Below are 17877 nucleotides of genomic sequence, written 5' to 3'. Positions count from 1 at the left end.
CTCGGCTGATTAGAGCTACCTTTGGTGTGAACGAGCTGCAAAGCGAGCTCAGCCTAGGACATCACTAGGGAGAAGAAACCTGAAGGAAAGAGCAGAAAGGCATTAGCACACATTAGCAAATCACTTCTTGTACATTTTGTGTGTCTCTCTCGCACACATGCGATGCGATGCGATGGACACTGCAGTACCAAGCGCTGCCGTGACGGTGCTGCTGGTCCATCCCAGTCACACACCACGTCTGCCCTTGGTTTTCTCCGAGTTTTTAATCAGTCTCGGAAAATGGAGAGGACCCTTACTGAATGTCTTGAATCCCAAGTCTATTCGACAGTTATGGCAGGCTTGATGTGCAGCAGTCTTTGTTAAGAAACCCACAATATTTACACAAACAGGCTGACCTTTTAACTCGGCATTTTGTCAGGAGGAGCTGAAGGGGAGGAGATAAGGGGAGAGAGAGGACACTGGAGCCTTTGCTACCTGTTGCTATAAGGGAAATCATATCCTGAGGCAAAGAGACCTTATGTTTTTATAACTGCATAAAGAATCGTATATATGTCTACATGTTTAACAGCGACTACTCCTGGAATGTACACTGAATTTTTTTTTTTTTTTTTTACAAACTGTAACCTCCTTTCTACATTCTTTTTCTTACATCCTTGCTAAAGAAAAAAAAATCAATAAAGCCTCCAGCAGCGTAAATCATTGCTAAGATCAGCTCACTCCACTGAGCAATTCGTGGAGTGAATTCGTGAGCATAAAAATGATTAAATATGCTGAGAGGAACAAACCAATGTGATGCCAAATGAATCTTGGGTTTCTGCGGTTTCCGATTTTTCCTTGCAGATCCTGGAAACATAAACTGCCAGATTGGCAAACAGGCACGAATTCTTCACACTGGTAATTACAGCGATAATAGAAAGAATACAAAAAGCTTCTTAATAAAAAACCAGAAATTACTCTCTCATTTGAAGACCGCACGGCAGACAAGCGCTGGTGATCACTCCATATTGCCAAGCACACACATCACATAATCCGCAGGGCTGCTGTGCCTATTGATCCCGCTCAGCATGAGGAGCGCACAGCGCTACACTGCAGGGATGCCACGGCTCCGAACTGCTCTGCACGCTGCTCCCTGCCACCCACTGGCTTTCAGATCACTCGAGCTAAGCTCCCGGCCCAGCTACACCCGGGGAAAAGCGTTTTTATTAGCCGGGGACTCACGTCTGCTTACAGCACGGGGGTAGAAAGGGGACCGGGAGGGAGGGGGACATACTGAATAAATGCTGAATAAATGCTGCCGCTGCCTCCCTCTGCCCCACACACCTTCAAATTCCGCACGCACCCCGGAGTCACTGCGCGAGGAAAAGGATGATTTTTCCACCGAGCCAGGTCATTATTTCCATGCCAAGAGCCTGGAAGCATCGAGAAGCGGCGGAAATGGAGGGGCGATGCTCCGCTCACCCGGGGCAGGAGAGGGACAGGGGCGATGAGCAGGGACATTTCCACCCATCCCCTCTCCCCACAAACGCGGTGTCGCGTCCCTGTGCAGCTCCCAGAGCAGCTTTTCCCCGCTCCAGGATCTCTGCAGCCCTTCCGTGCCGGGCTCGGAGGGAGAGCGGCGCCTGCCGGGGAGGAGGGTTGCAGAAAACACGAAATAAAAGGATGAGAAACAAAAGGCTGTCCGAGGTTTGGGGGCCAGGTGTATTCTTACCTGGTCGGTCTCGCCGCCGCGGTTGGCCGGGTTGCGGCTGCAGGAGGAGGAGGAGGAGGAGGAGGAGGAGGAAGGGATGGATGCTGGTGCCGCGCCACCCGCAGCCTGCGGGCGCTGTCCCCGTGCCCAGCCGCTCCCGGGAGCTGCCCCCGGGATATCGCTGTCCCCACCTCGGGCTCGGCTCCCCGCACCCTGTCCCCGAGGGGAGCGTCACCGCCCGGCTGCGGGATGAGCCCCTGCCGCCCTCCGGCTCTCCCGGCTCGCTCGGTCCCCCGCTCCTCAGCGCGGTCTTGTCTGTGTTCCACCTGTGTGGGCAAAGCCTCTCCTCCTGCCTGCGCCTGAGATCCCACAATTATTTTTTTTTTTCCTCGAGAATCGCTTCCATCACCACCAAAAAACCCACTTCTACCCCAGCGAATCCCATCCCTCTTCGCAACTCCTCTCGCTATTCGGGTTTGCTTCCCTCTCTCCTCCTCCTTCTCCCCTCCCTCTTTTCCCCCCTTTTGGGCTTGGAGCCTCTCTCTGCCCTACACACACGCACAGACAGGCACGCACGGTGTAAATGGGTTGTCACACACACAGAACCGCTGCTGGTTCCCAAAGTCCCCCCACCCTGCTCAGCCTTCCTCTAGCTTGAAGCCGCAGATCATGGACTATATGCTTGGAGCCGGGATGCGTTTTGTTCCCAGCCGCTTCGCCTCCTGCAATTTCACCCGGTGAGTAGGTTTGATTTCGCGTTCAGGTGGCGTGTTTCCAGCAGGAAGGACACTAAAAACAGCAGGGAAAAATAAAAAATAAAATAAAAGATAAATTTTAAAAAAGTTTTTCTTCCCCTTGCTCCTGAACGGGTTGGCTCCACTTTTTAAAAACTCGAAGGAATTAGGAAACAACAGTTCCCTGCTCACATCCATTCCCAGTCACCGCGCTCGGCGCTGATTGCAGCGCTCACCGCAGCATCGCTTCCAGAGCCTGCACCTTTCCACTGCTTATTCATCACATTTTATTAATGTTTCCATCAGCATGGCACCTCCATTCCCCGGGTTAACCCTTGCAGCGGCTCGCACGGACTCTGGAAGGGCTCAGTGTTTCTCCCGGTGCCGGGGAAAGGACAGGATTGCTGGTGGCTGAGGGAGCCGGGAGCGTGCCTGAGGAATGTCTGGGAGCCTGCGGGGGGAGATCAGCTGGAAAAGTTAATTGCTTTTCCCCATCCGCTGGAGAACTTGGACAGGACTGGGGGAGTAGGATTCTCCAGAAGGGATAGGAAAGGATTTCCAGACCCCATGTCGTCTCGCATGTGGCAGTGGCCAGGCTGGGGCAGCAGCGGGGTTCGTGTCCTGCTGCTTCCAGGGCTTCTCTCCAGCCGCTGCCGCCGCTGGCTCCGCGCCCTTTCCTCACTTCTCTATCCCATCGCACCTGATTTCATTTATCACTATTTTCGGGCATACCTGTATTTTTCGCTGGCCAAAAATTGGCTCCTGAGGAGCGCAGGAAAAGGTATGCCCACCTATACATGTACCTGATGTAGAAGTAGATGGTAGAAGTCGGGCTCTTGAATCAAGCAGGGGCTTCTTTGAAAGAAAAAGAGAGAAGAACCAAGGGAAATAAACACGTTACATTTAAAAAAAGGACAAGTGCCTTCAGACAAGTGCCTTGTGGTTGATACTTCCAGGATTTCATCGTCTCTAATTAGCGGCAGAGATCCACCCACGGTCAATAGCAGAAGGTAGAGAGGAAACATGCTATGTCTGGTGCTGAGGTGTTGTCTGGGCTCCGTGTAACCCTGGCATTTGGGTGCAGGATAAGTGTGTGTGTGTGTCTGTGCGTGCACGGTCATGTCTCCAAAGCAGTACCTGCAGAGATCACAAGGAAGGTGCTAAAGACTTGTGAGCAGGTAGAGACGCCAGGGAGAAATAACAAGATCCGAATTTATTGCCTGGTGGCAGGCAGAAGGGAAAGACCAATTCAATGCCAGTGTGTGCTCTCCCCTTGTTCTTCCCTCCACCCTCCCCCTCCCCGCCCTACTGCTTCCCCCCTTGGCCGCCAGATTGCTGGCTGATGTCTGGAAAGGAGTGGTGAAAAAGCCCTTCCAGCATGGGATTCCTACCCCAGCTCCTCTCTTCTTGAAGCCCCTATGTGTACTTATCTCCGTCCAGCTCAGCGTCCTTCTCCGGGAGACTCCAGCAGGTTTTCCCATTCCCTCTGACTTGCCCCTCTGCCCCCACCTCCTCCTGTCCGGGCCCTTTCCCCGAGACTGAGGTGATTAACCAAATCCCAGGCATTTCTCCTGAATTACCCGCCTCTGGCGCTGCTGCTGCCGGGATCCTCCCGCACCGGGCTGCTCAGGAAAGTTTCCGTGCAGGGAAACTCTAGGCAGGGAGTGCGTTTTTAAAACCTCTACCTGATTTTCAATCTTTCCCCCCACCCCCTCCTCAAACCTTTAGGAATGAAAAAGCCCCAAAACAAACCAGCAAGTCCAGAGGGATTTATATTATAGTGGGAATAGCCCAGCCAGTGAGCATCTCCTTGCCGTGCTGCTTAAATGTTACCGCTCTGCAGAAGAGATTTATGTGCCCATCAGCAGAATATTTAAGACCACTCGATATTCCCCTCTGCTGACGGGGATGGGAGACACAGGATGAGGGGAGAGGAGTTGTTTAGCTCGCAGGCGCTGTGATGGATGGCAGTGAAACGGTGTCTGGGCAGCAGGAGTGACACACGTTGGGGCGGGTGGCATTTCCACACTCGGCGGAGGGCGAGGGCATACACATCAACCGCTTTGCATACAGCAAATAAATCAATGCAAGTAACGAGGGCTTCATGGGCGATTGCAGCCAGCGAGAGTCAGGCGTGGTAAACTGAGAAGATTCCCACTACCCTTGACTTCCAGCATTCCCAGCCCAGGGATGCCTTCTGCTTACATGGGGCTGGGTGGCTCACAAAAAAACAGGAATACCGGGCAGCAGCTTTTGCTTTGCCATAGTTGGTTCTTTTGCAGTGTGCGATACACTGGAGGTGTGGAAATACCTTCCGAGCCAATTCCTGAGAGAACGCTCCCGAGCACCTCTCTCCCCTGTATTTAGATGTCCAGGTTCCCTGCTTGCCCGTGTCTGGCTTCACCGCCAAGGATTACCTCCATCTCCCCCGCAGCTGCCTGGATTTGGGACTCCCTGTTGGCCGGGAGTTAATTTCCCCATTTCCCACACCGGCGGGGGCAGGCGAACATCCAGGCGAAGGGAACACCTTTAAGGATGCGCGTCCATCCTGCCCTCTCATCTCCCTGCGCTTGACCTGCCCCGCTCCCCCGTGTGTCCCCGGGGGAAGGGGCCGGTGACAAGGCGGTGGTCAGCAGCAGGCGGGACCCCCTGCTCGCCCCTCTCCCCATCCTCGCAGCTCGTTTTGCGGGGGGAAAGACAAACCACCCCCTCCAGCAGGGTCCGCCCGCAGAGGAGCGGAGGCTGCGCCGCAAAGGGTTAAGGCAGGGCTGCGGGGCGCTCGGGCAGGAGTCCTGTGTGCCTCTCTGAGATGCACCAGCCAATCCCGGAGACAGCAGCCCGAGCTGGCCGTGGCACGCTGCGAGGAGGGAGGCGAAGAAAATAGGGTGTAAACTGTCCCCGCGCACCGCCAGGCAGAGCTGCTCCCTGGGCTGCGATTTCTGACAGACTCAGAGAGCACCATGCATTTTAAAAAGGTAAGGGCTCGGTTACCAGCAGTCCATGCTGTGATTCACTGCCGAATTCAAGTCCATTTTCAGGGTAGCTTTCATTTAGTGATAAATTGTGTAGCGCAGAGTGGGAAGAAAGTGGAATGTGGCATGATTTACTGTTTGGGAGTCGTTTTGAAATACTGTGTCAGCTTCGAGTTATTTCGTGTAGAGATTGAGCAAGTGAATGCATGTGAAGTAAAGTGAATTCATGACTGGCAGAGAATTGTAATGTATGTGATCAGAGAAGGCTGTTCTGTTCTAGCAGCAAAATCAGTTATGGATCCACATGAAATGAAGGCCAGCGTGAGATAGACCTGATTTTGAGGAAAATGTAGAGAGTAATTCAGATGCATGCATCTGACAAGCAAATCTGTCAGAAAAAACCCAAAAATAACTTCATTCCTGGAAAAAAACCCTGTGTTTATGAAATACAACATCATGAAAGAATGCTATAAAAAGAAGTGAAGGCAGAACCTTACAGAGTCTGTATGCTCAGAGATGAGTGACTCTGACACACTAAGTGTGCAGAGACACAGCCAGAGTGACCCTGCTTACATTTACAGCCTATAAGAAATAACTTCAGAGGAGCAATCCGTTTAGATATCAGACTTCACAGACTGCTGTCATTGCTCAACTCCATCCCTACGAGGAGTTAGGGATGGAGTTTTAAATTCTTTTTAAGTAGGTGCTCTATCAGCTTTACCACAAGACCAGCTTTGGGAATATTTGACTGGGTCTCTTCCTCTCTGTATCTAAGCATTAGCAACAGACCCTCGGTCTCAGATGCTGTTGCATCTGCTAATCAGCAGAGTTCCATGCAGAAACTACTTACAGATTCTTGCCTCCAACCATTTTTCCCTCTAAGATGTGTATAATTTAAGCAGGGGAGGAATAAAAAAAAAAAGATCTGTGATATTTTCTGTAAACGGATCCGTCTCAGTGAAAGCAAACCTCCCAACAGATGCTGAGTTCACTGGAGTCGTGTTTGGGGTGCTTGTTCATGAAATGCTGAAACCCTGTGAGTGAAAACGTTAACTAGGCAACATGAAAACAAGCAGCTGAATGTTTTTGCAGAGCTCAGTGCAGAAGGCAGCATTTGTACAACAAGCCAACAAAACAACTTGAGGATCTTCAAGTGATGTAATCATCCCATCTTAACCCTCCCTATATTTTTTACTACTCTCTGAATGCCCATGTGAAGAATTAATGGCAGAAGTCAATTAATTGTTTACACTGTGTCCAAAAATTTAGTTTTTGGTCTCATAGATTGCAGTGACTTTCCACTCCACTCAGTCCCAAACAACGATTTATGAGACTAAAATATTTTTACTTAATTTGTATTAATTCAAAATCATATCTGATTGTGATCAGTCAAGTCATTTCTTGCTTGAGATGCAACACCCATTGAAAACAAAAAGATCTTTTTACCAGCAAACTTTCTTCTTCAGCAGTTTTTGAAAATCTAAATGGAAAACTGGATGATCAAACTTACCTAAGTTTTCCTTAGAAGAAAAAGAGTGATGGATTGTTTTCTAGCTCTCAGGCATATCTCTTTCTTAATCCTCCCAAAGCTTCACTTCTCTTTAAAACCAGAAGTAGATATTTTTTTACTCTCCTGAAACATAAGTAATGTCATATGGGAGCAAACAGAGCCCAAGTGCTCTTTGAGAAAGGTTGCCCTGAAACCACTATCCTGTTAGAGCTACAGGTAATAGACTGCAGGCAATAATTTCATGGGGAATTTATCTAATTTCTTTTTGATCTCATCCTATATCATTACAAGAGAACATTTTTTAAAAGTATATTTGCAGCTACATTCTCTTCATATCATTGCTTTCCTTTTGCTCAATATATGTGTGTTCAGTGAGGGCCTGATCTTGGATAATTAAAGAAGATCAGAAAATCCCTATTAACTTCAACAAAAGCCAGATCAATTTCCAAAATAATATTTTGGAACCAAAAAGAACTTTAGATTTAGAAGAAAAAAAAAGTGAGCACAATGAAGTTACAGGGTGCTTTCTGAACAGTGGGAGGCTTTGCACATCTTGAGTCAAATAGTATTAAAATACTAAAGAACTGAAGAATTTGTGACCTGATCTTACATTGGTCTAGGCCTCAGTACTTTTTCATCATTGATAAATCAATGTTTTTCTGTATGAAGTTGAGGAATATTGAGAGAGCCCCACTGAGATGCAGGTAATCAGCACTTTGTGACTCAAGTCATCACCCTGCTGAAAACTGCAGTGTGAATAAATTTGGTCTTCTAGCTTTGAACTTATTAATTTATCTGCACCACAGTTTGTGTGCATACACAAAAATACTTTTTATGTACATGTGCATGCATAGATATAGAAATATGCATGAAGTGCACTAGACATCCTTCCACACCTGTGGTCTGTATAATCACATTTTTGCTCTGGCTGGTCCATGGGAATGATTATTTAGCCATCTTCTGCTCCATGTGCCACAAAAAAATGTGTTGAGGACACTCTGCCACTTCAGATCTTTTCAACTCTAAGTAATGAGCCTCTCATTCTGTTCCACCTTCAGAAGATGATTGACCAGGCAATATATATTGTTAGCTAAATTAACACTATTAAACTGTAGTGGTTTCTCTTATAATGAGGTGAGATGGTGAGGCTCGTGTGTCAGATACCTTTATTGTAACAGTTCCATTAATAGGGGAAATTCTGCTCAATTGCAGTGACACCTTTACTGCCACATCCACCAGCACTTGATTAATGAGAAAAGTGGTTTGTAAGGCACTTATTACACCTTGGCAAGTAAAGGATGTAAATCTGGGGAATCAGAGCACTGCTCTACACCCTCAATCCCATATTATTCATTACTACTGAGAATTCTGTGGTCTGGGCTAATTTAGCTCTTTCAGTACTTATAAATCTACTGGAAACAACAAAAACACCTAGTTAAGTGAATATTGATGTCACTGAAGTCAAATGGGATTATTAAAAATCCATTATAAATTTTACTTCTTAGTATTTTCTTTTTTTCCTTTGTTTGATATCTATTTCTAAGCAGGCTTACCATCACTAGTGAAAAACTCTGCTAAATAAATGCTGAAAAACAGCATCATGGATGGAGGTGGCAACCCAAGTTTATATTTTTATTTCACTGTTTCTCATCTAAAACATTATTGATCCCTACTCATTCACAATTTGCTGGATAGAGAGAACACATGTATGTTACAATTTCAATATTGAATAATTCTATATAGTTTGTACTCAATGTTCTGCCCTAAAGGTTAAAACTGGTGTAGGTAAGGACAGAGATGATACCACATCTTTTTCTCCAGAATGTGTAGCTGCTCAGCATTTCCTGGATTAATTCCCTTACTCCTTTAGGTCTGTATCAATATTTCTAAGGAAGATGCATGTTTAGGTAAAGCAGCACTGTTTATGCAGGTTGAGACTCATCCTGCTGCCAGTCTCTGGAGACTGTGGATTTATTTCACAGAGAGCCATTAGTTGGTGATGTTCTCTTTCTAAGTCCCTGCTCCTGTGGGATGTGAATCTGACTCATTGCCTTAAAAAGTAAAAGCTTTAGTAACTACCTAAGTACCCTTTAAGCTCACTGTTAGCTTGAGTTTATTAGATAGATTCACATTGAAGAGATGGTAGTGGCTTTATTTTTATTTTTTTTCTTTTTGGAAAAGTACTCTTATTTATAAACCAGCTTAACTTCTTCATGCTTGCTTGTCTTGGCCAGGCAAAATCTAGAACATTTTGTCTGTCTTTCTGGAAAAATAGGCCATAATGAAGAAAACTAATGGTCCTCATACTCTGAGAGACTTCAGTGATCTGTAATACCTCATAAACAGATATGTGTCTCTCATTCAGCACTCTACAGGCATTTCTGAAAGTTTAAAGCTCCTTAACAAATTTTTAATAAATAAGAACGTGTTTTTCTATGAGCTACAGCAAGAAATAGTGACAATTTTATACTTAGGTGGTTTTAGACTGGGTCATATCTAAATTAAAAGAGTAGAAAGATTGCAATTCCTGATGCAAACTCACTTTCACTCCTTGTAGCATGATATTCATAAGAAAGACATCTTTTAGCAAACAGACTTGTTGTTTCTTTTTAATTTTGCAATTTCTTTTAATCTTGTCAAAAATCAAGTCTTGCAAGGCAGCTTTGGTGCTAGATTTATGTGAGATAGCAGACTGCCCAGTACACATAATTATTACTTGTACAATCAAGCTTTATCTGTCCTGTGCTGCAATTAGCTCCAGACTGGTTTGTTGGAGCTTGAATCTTTGCTCAGTCAGCCATAAAGTCCCTACTCTTGCTATAAAAAAATAATAGCTATAACATGAACATTTAAGAGGATCTGGCTACTGCCCATGCAGTGGCTACAGGCTTGGAACACTACAGCAAAGGGATTGTGGAAAAATAATGCAACAATTTTGAGGAGGACCAGCTGTAGAACAAGAGGCTTCTAGGAGTCCCGCTTGGGATCTACAACAGGTGGTGTAAGTTTGTTGGTTTTTTCCTGTTAGAATAAATAAGTTGAAGGTGAGGAACCTGAAGAGAGTTTTAACCATTCATGTATATCAGCTGAAAACTTTGTATGCCAGCTGTGAAATCAGCTGTAAAATGTGCTGTGAGATCTGGAGCACTTTTGTCTGAAAGATATAAATAAAGAGGCAAAATAAAAACATTGCCATTCTATTAGATATCATTGTTGAGAAATGAAATATATAAAATAAACCAGTCTTCTTGCATGGCATCCAGAAAAATGCATTGAAAGAAAAACTTCATGCCATTAGATCTTTATGGATATTATTCTTAACTACTGGTCTAAGTTGTAACTACTAATTTTCACATAGAGAATAAAATCAAGGAGAGCATTTTCAGCCTTAGCTAAACTAGAGAGTTGTGTCCCATGCCTGAGTCAGAGCCTCTAAACTCAGCAAATCAGTCTTAGAAATAAAAGAACCCTCAACCATGTTATTTGTGCATTAGGTCAGGTATTATCTGAGGGGGTGGAAGTACATGAAACTAGTTGGATTTTGTAAGCATGTCCCTATTGCAATCAGTACAGTTCACTGCTATTTTGACTCTCTTCTTAAGTCCAAAGAACAGCTATACACCACTATTTTTTCCTTCATTATTGTACAAACAATATTAGATAGCACTCCAACAGCTTCAAAGAACCTTCTATTTTTGCCTGAGTCTGACAATTCCTTTCCTCTCCATCCTTTTTCAGAGCATTTGTTGCAAAATCTCCGGGAACAGAAATTTTCAGCAGCAACAAAAATAGTCAGCCACTCTGTTCGTGGAATAATCAACCTCCTTTTTATTTTATAGCATTTTTGCCAGCAATAATTTGAAAGCATTTTATAAGCATTGGTTGTTCAGGCTTCATAATAGAAACTGTCATTAAAAAAGGTTAAGGGACTTGGCAAGGTTTATACACCAAAATCAAAGTTGTACTCTAAGGTAACTCAGCTCCAAGTGCTCTCCTTTCTCTCTGTAACCTGAATCATCTTCAGTGCATCAATCTGTTGGTGAGCAAAGTTTCCTCCCACTCCATCCCATTTTAGCCTTTCTGCACTAATCAGTTATATTTGGATTTGTCCTCGGGCTCGAAAGCCTCTGGAACCAAAGCTTTAGTGTACAGTGTGTAAATAGCTGCTTCCTCCTGTTCTAAATGGTAGCAGCTGTAAGAGCTTTGGGTTTAAAAACTAGCACAAGGATGAATTAAAAGAGGAAAGGAATGGTTTACTGCATATAGCTAATTTACATTTGTCTTAGTCTCTTTGTATCCTGTTGACACTTAGCTGTCAAATTGGGTCAGAAAACTTGTCTGGGGACTAAATTTATGAGTGAAAAGGAGATATGCTGCTGGAACTAATATATCATGACTTTTCAAGGATCATTTATTACTTAATTTTAGGGTGTAGTTTTTACAAATCCTGAGAACCAACTCAATTGCCATTAAAACACACCCAATGAGATTATCAGAGTGGAGAATGCTGGATGGTTAGAAGTCAAGCATTCAGCTAAAAAAGAAAAAAAAAAAAAACCAACAACCCAGTAAGATGGATTGAAGGCTTCTAAATATATGTCTCCTGTTGGGATTTTCTTCAAACTTGAAAGCTCCAGTATGCAAAATTGTATGTCACAGCAGTACATGTCAGTCTGTGCCTGAGGAAATGCTGGACCAGAACCTCTCCCAAAGCTGTTATTTTTTTGAAGAGCCACTTCCAAAATTATTTCAAGAGAGCCTGTTCTGTTTCCCTTCTGACACTTTTCATACTATCAGATGCTTTAGCTGAAAATTTTTTGGAAAATTTGGGAGAATGTTTAGCATAACTTGTGTAATGGAAGAGTGACTTAAAACTGAAATGCCATGCAGAGTTTTCATGTAAGAGTTTTTGCACATAGGATAGTCCCTATGCACTTGTGGATTTGCAAAGATTAAGGTTTAATCCCTACGGATTTGCAACCCCTATGGACTTTTATGACTGCAAAAGTGCAGTCATCCAGCCTGGAGCAGACTTCAAGCTCTCAAAGCAGCAGGTTTGCTGTGTCTTTGTGCCACCCTGGGTGTTGGTCAGAAACCCAGGGCTCATCCATGTCACTCAGCTCATCCAGCTTCATTTTAGCTCCTTGTGTGACTGGTACCTGCTGCCTACCAAGTATTTTGGTGCTAGCCCCCATTTAGAGATGAGGAACTGAGACATGATGAGGACTTGAGTGGATTTTGCAAGATCTGGTAGTGAAAGGAAAATGGGGAATGGCTTTAAATTGAAGGAGAGTAGATTTACAGACTTAGATTGGACATTGAGAGGAAATTCCTCCCTGTGAGGGTGGTGAGTCCCTGGCAAAGAGTGCCCAGAGAAGCTGTGGCTGCCCTGGATCCCTGGAAGTGTCCAAGGCCAGGTTGGACAGAGCTTGGAGAATCTGGGATAATGGAAGATTCACTCATTAAGGCAGAAAGACTGCAATGGCATTTTGGGGCTGCTGCTTTACATCATCAGCTAAAACACATAAAGGTCCATTTGCACTGGAGGATGAACTTAGATTAACAGATTCAAAAAGTACCTGAGGGAATTTATACATCATGATTTGGGCAGTAAAGGCAAAAATCAAGCCTTTTACAAATATCAGACATTGAAGCAATTACCTCAGTAAGGCTGACAGCCAGCATGGGCTGAGGAGGCTGGACAGGGAAGCAACAGAAAGCACATGGGACAGCAGCTGAGGGCTCACAGGCATTTGCAGAGTGAAATTCTGCAGGGACAGAGCAAATACCAGGGCAGGCTCTGTGGTCAAGGGTTGTAACACCCAGCAGCCAGTCCTCACATCCCAGACCAACTCAAGGGCAGCTGAAGAGGTTGGGCTGACATAGATTCTCTTTTTTCCATGAGTGCATTTTGTGTTTCCTCCTCTTCTCTGAAGGCAGGGGTGAGGAAAAAAATAGCAGGATTGTTTTTAAAAAAAAAAATAAAAATCAGACATTATTTCTTCTTTGTTTCAGCTGTTGAGGACATAGTTACATTGGGGTCTTGTCTTTGAGAGGGGAGAAGAAAGCTAAAATCTGGCAGTGGATAAAGATCTGTTTGAATAAAGGATGGATGCTGATTTAGGGTGCATGTAGTCAAAACTTCTACCAGGAACTGATATGAAGATATTTTTAATCCTGGAATGTAAAACTCTCCCAAGCTCGTTAGATATAGGATTAACTCCTCCTTTCAGACTTTTTTTTTTCAGATTATTGTAGCTCAGAATGAACACCAGAGAACAAACTGATTCAATCCCCCTCTGGAAAATCACATTGACAAATACAGCTTGTCTATCCAGGTATTTCTAATTTTTCCATAGTGTCACCTGCTGCCCTCTGCAGCTCTCATGGTCAGATCTGATGGCAGGGAGGCCTCACCATCCTCCCCCCTGGTCCTTCCCAGCATCCTGGGCCAGCTGCCATTGGAATGAGCTGAGCTTTAGGATCCCTTCCAACCCAAACTCTGTGATTCAGTCATTCCCCAAACAACTCTTCTGCTTCTTTAAACTACCAGAGTAACTTGTTGGGTCTCGTGCTCCTGCACCAGACATTGGGAGGACTCCAAACTGGACAGAGCAGCCCACCTCAGTTCTCAAGTCCTTTTGCTCTCCTTCAGGAGAGATGTTTTTTCTGTGGGTTTGGGTATCTTCCTCTGAAGAACAGAACCTACATGGTGGCACAACTGGGATACTTTTTTCTCTCTGCTCTACCTTTCTCCTCTCTGGCTGATATACTGATTGCAGCACCTCCTGCTCCTTTCTTCCACAACACATCATCAGCTTCATGGCTGTTCCATTTACACTGGGCTGTGTGAGAATTCCATGAACTCCTCGGGTCTCATTCACTGATATTGTTAGCATGAGAAAAATGGCTTATTGGGAAAGGAATAAGAGTCACTGATGATAAGGCAGTAGGTCCTGTGGTGCTTTGCAAAGGTAGGCAATGTGATCATCACACTTCAGATGGGGAAGTGAAAGAAGAGACACACAAAGTGATAAACCTAAGGACTTACAGCAGATAAGAGCAATCTCTGAGGCACAGACTATTCCTTTATTCTTTATGCAAAATGTCTTTCCATTTTTCAGTGTCAAAATACCTTTGAAAAAAAGGATCTGAACTTATTTTGCCTTCTCTGAGCTTCACTGTTTCCCATCCAGCTACAGTAAATAAAATGTTGCTTCTTGCTTCTTGTTGATTCAAAGTTGTAGCATTCCTGAGAATTTTGTGTAATACCTAGAAAACAAAAGGTTTGCTCCATTTCTGTTTTCCATGATGTGCAATCTTAAAGAAATATGAAGAGTGCTGTGCTACACCATGTATTGCACTTGATCTAAACTAGTAAATTTGAAATCCCTGTGACTTGTAAATAACAGAGAGATGGAGTATCAAAACCCTCATAAATGGCAAAATTATGACCTTGCTGAAATCCAACTGCTTACAAACAGAATTGGATGTATTCCCCTCCATCTGTTTATAACATTATTTCTTTGTTTATTTTTAAAGGATATAAAAGTAATATTTAATATTTTGATTAGTTCAAGGAAAGCCAAGCTTTGTGTTTTGCATAAAAAGCACCATCTTAGACATGCTAATTTTCTATATGTTATAGAAAGTTATTTATTACTTTCCTTTGAAAGGACATATCTGAGAATAGTGGTCTTAAATTTTTATTTCATCATTGTGGGAAATTACAGGCAGGAGAATCCCACTTCAGCATAGTGGATTCTCAGTTTTCCACAGAGGGCTGGCATGTGTCAGCATTTTCTTGGAATTCAAGTGAACATAAAAACCAAAGCACTTCAGAGAGACCCTGATCTTTGGCATTTCTGCTGACAGAAGGGGATCTCTGTGGGATCTCAGACCAAGGCCTCAGATACATCTCTCAGATTCCAGGGTAAAGAGAAATATTGAAAAAACCCCTGAAACCTGATCTTAATAAAAATGCCCATACATTTGTGCAGTTACTTTATTTTAATCCTTGAGAACTGCAGGTAGATGTGGCACAAAGAAGTTACTGATGATGCCAACATCAGCTTTATTGACTCTTACATGAGAAGGTTGCTCCACTTGTGAACCAGTGATGACCAATTTAGTAGCTATATCTCTACTGTATATTAACACATCTGTATTATCCTACACTCTCATCTCTTGGGAAATAAAAGATTACATGCATTGAGGTAGCAATAGATTACTTTTTTTTTCACCTGAGAAGTTTTTCCATTATTTCCATTGTAGAAAGGATTTGAGCTTACAGGTTTTTTTTTTTTCTTGAGCATTGCTGTGCACACATCTGGGCTGGCTCTATATTATTCTGTGTATCTTAGTATACATGGTTTATTAATTAATGTTCTGTAAGCAAGAGAGCTCAACCCACAAATCAAGCAGACAGTTCAATCTGCACTGTTTAACTTAGTGTCTTACTGACTTCATAAACTACCATGTGTAATTATATACAATTTTAATATTTTTCAAAAATTACCTAAAAAAGAAAGACTGACAATACAATGACAACAAAAAGACCAGAGATGTCCTGTTCTCTTGTTCACAGCTGAAGCAGTGGCCACAGTGCTTGCATTGCACTTCCAGCTCTGTATCCTCACATGATGTAAATACAGGGATTTACCTGTTCATGAGAAGCAGGACTTAGCTAGGGCATTCCCAGAAGATGCTGAGTCAAATTCTTGCCACTAATGCCAGTGAGGAAACAATAGATTCCTAACAAAGAAGAATTTAGCCTGTTTTGCTTCCTGAACTCTCCTTAACCTCAGCATTTAGTAGGACCAAAAGCTTATCAGCATTTACAAGTGGCAGCTGGGTGAAACCATGGAGATAACAGAAAATAATTGTGCAGAGCATCTACACCTGAGAATTGTCCTTTAAGCCAGCACTTCAGAGACTGTTGTTGATGTGACAGTTTTTTATCAAAGAATAAATATTGCATTATTTGCTCTCTGTGTAGTGTCTTCACTTGAAAATCTACCAGCTCTGTCACTTACCAGGTGGTTTAGTTGCCATGCCCCACCCTTTATCTACTACAAATTTAATACAGATTGCTCTTCCCTGGAGTTCTGTGATGGCTTTGTAACTGCAAGCTTTGTACATTCCATATGCCTGTAACAGTCTTTAGAAAATGTTTTCAGGGCATTTGCATTAATTAGAGAATTTGAATATTCAAAATTTTAAGATATTTCTGATACTGTAAGCTTTGCAAACATCCTTTTGCTAGAATTTTCTAAATTATCTTTTAATAGGAAACACACATTTAGGTCCCTGTAACAGCTTAACCCTTCCCTTAGCAATCATCTTTTCAGGCTTCTTCTCCTTGTCTATTAAAGTTTCCTTCTTTATGGGTGTTATGAGAATTCATGCAATGCAGAATGATTTTACAATGACTGGACAGCAGAGACAAGTGGATAAGTGCCAGTTACAAATGCACACAGGATTTTTCTCTGCTTATTTCTGTCCTATATATTTATGCTCTTTCAGAATATACCTCCATAGATCTTTAAAACAAAGAGATCTTTAGAACAAGATTATTTTCTTCTGTACCTGCACAAGTTCAATATAGGTGTTTTGCCAGTGGTTAATTTATGACACACTATGAGGTGCAGCATGAAGCCAAAAATAAATTCCTGGCTCTTCCACTATTCCTTTCCAAGTGCTCATTTAATCTAGTTTTAGGAATATGCTACATATACACAGTAATTCATTTTCCAATCCTAATATTACAATTTTGAATTCAAAAGGGACTCAATTAGTCATCATTACAGTTTAACAGCCTGAAACACTTTAGTGTTAATAAGTCACTGAAAAAGTAAACTCCTATCTCTTCTCATTTAATCAAGTATGTGAATTTTTCAGTAGAAAAGTTAGAAATTTTAATACAGCAGAAGTTATGAAAATTAAAATTCTTATGACACTCACTTTGTGTAGCTTCACCTAATGCCAAGAAATTATGCCCAGGATGTTCCCTGTCTGTGCTAAGGATGATGGAAGGGAATGAATGTGCCATGCAATATGTTTTTCCCTGATTAATGATAAGAAGAGACAAAAACATCAGTGGATTTTCTCTCTGTTGTGATGCAAAGGCTGGTCTGGCCTGTCTGGAAGTGACTGGAATGTTTTCTTCATTTATACTGATCAATTTTTTAACAGGGACTGGCAACCAAATGGTCATTGTGGCTTTTATGGGCCAGTAGAGCAACCTATTGCATTTCAGTTTTGCCTTAAATCTGTGCTGACTTTTTCAAAGAGTGGGAGGAAGGTTATGCAGTGGTGTAACCTCAAATACATGAATTTCAATCTGTGAAGGAAAAAAAAAAACACCAGTCTAGGAAGATGATACTCAAACTTCAATATGTAGACTCTCCATGCATGGAAGAGATGACTTGGGATTATAAAAAAAAAAGTTGAAAAGGTCTCAGTTGTAGACTCCTGGAATTTAATTTCAAAGGATTTATAAAATTAATGTAATCTGTGTTTTATGGTCAGAAACTACTGCATGGCTGTAACTGTTTATGGTGGCAATTCAGTGTCTTGGTACATGCTCAGCATGAAATGTGAGCAGGGTCTTTCTTTATACATTTATTGTTTGCAGAATCATGTCCAAATCATGTTACAAACAGTTACACCACATAAAGCTTGAGTACTTATCTGGTTGTAGAGATAGATTATTATATTCTTAGACTGTAAATTCCTGTGAGTTCACAAGAACCTCAGTGCTCTCCTGCAGGCAGTCAGCTTCCTGCAGACTCTTGAGAATATTAATGTCTCATATATGCACAGAGCATATTTATCCAGTGACTCAATTTTCATTATGAGGGACAGGGATGCTGAGTGTTCAGTTGCAGGACTGTTCTGTTGGAAATATTTCTTCTTTCAGAGTGCAATTACAGACCAAATTACTGGTGGGAAGGAAAAATTTCCTATCAAGTT

The 17877-nt window shown here is 42.9% G+C and overlaps 1 protein-coding gene across 2 annotated transcripts in view; it reads left to right on the top strand.

Annotated features, from left to right (window-relative positions):
• The first annotated feature begins 1775 nt into the window (after positions 1–1775).
• The window catches only part of BRINP3 (BMP/retinoic acid inducible neural specific 3), a 184062-nt gene continuing 167960 nt past the window's right edge, over positions 1776–17877 (top strand). The window contains exon 1 of one of the 2 annotated variants that reach the window (XM_056497476.1): positions 1776–2424. The gene's annotated coding sequence lies outside the window, so the exon portion shown is untranslated. Of the gene's footprint in view, positions 2425–5170; positions 5397–17877 lie in introns of those variants that run through there. The other variant, XM_056497477.1, reaches the window with a different exon arrangement.

Source organism: Oenanthe melanoleuca, chromosome 8 (assembly GCF_029582105.1).
Source record: "Oenanthe melanoleuca isolate GR-GAL-2019-014 chromosome 8, OMel1.0, whole genome shotgun sequence".
NCBI classification, from domain to species: Eukaryota; Metazoa; Chordata; class Aves; order Passeriformes; family Muscicapidae; genus Oenanthe; species Oenanthe melanoleuca.
This window is presented reverse-complemented; position numbering and strand designations above follow the sequence as displayed.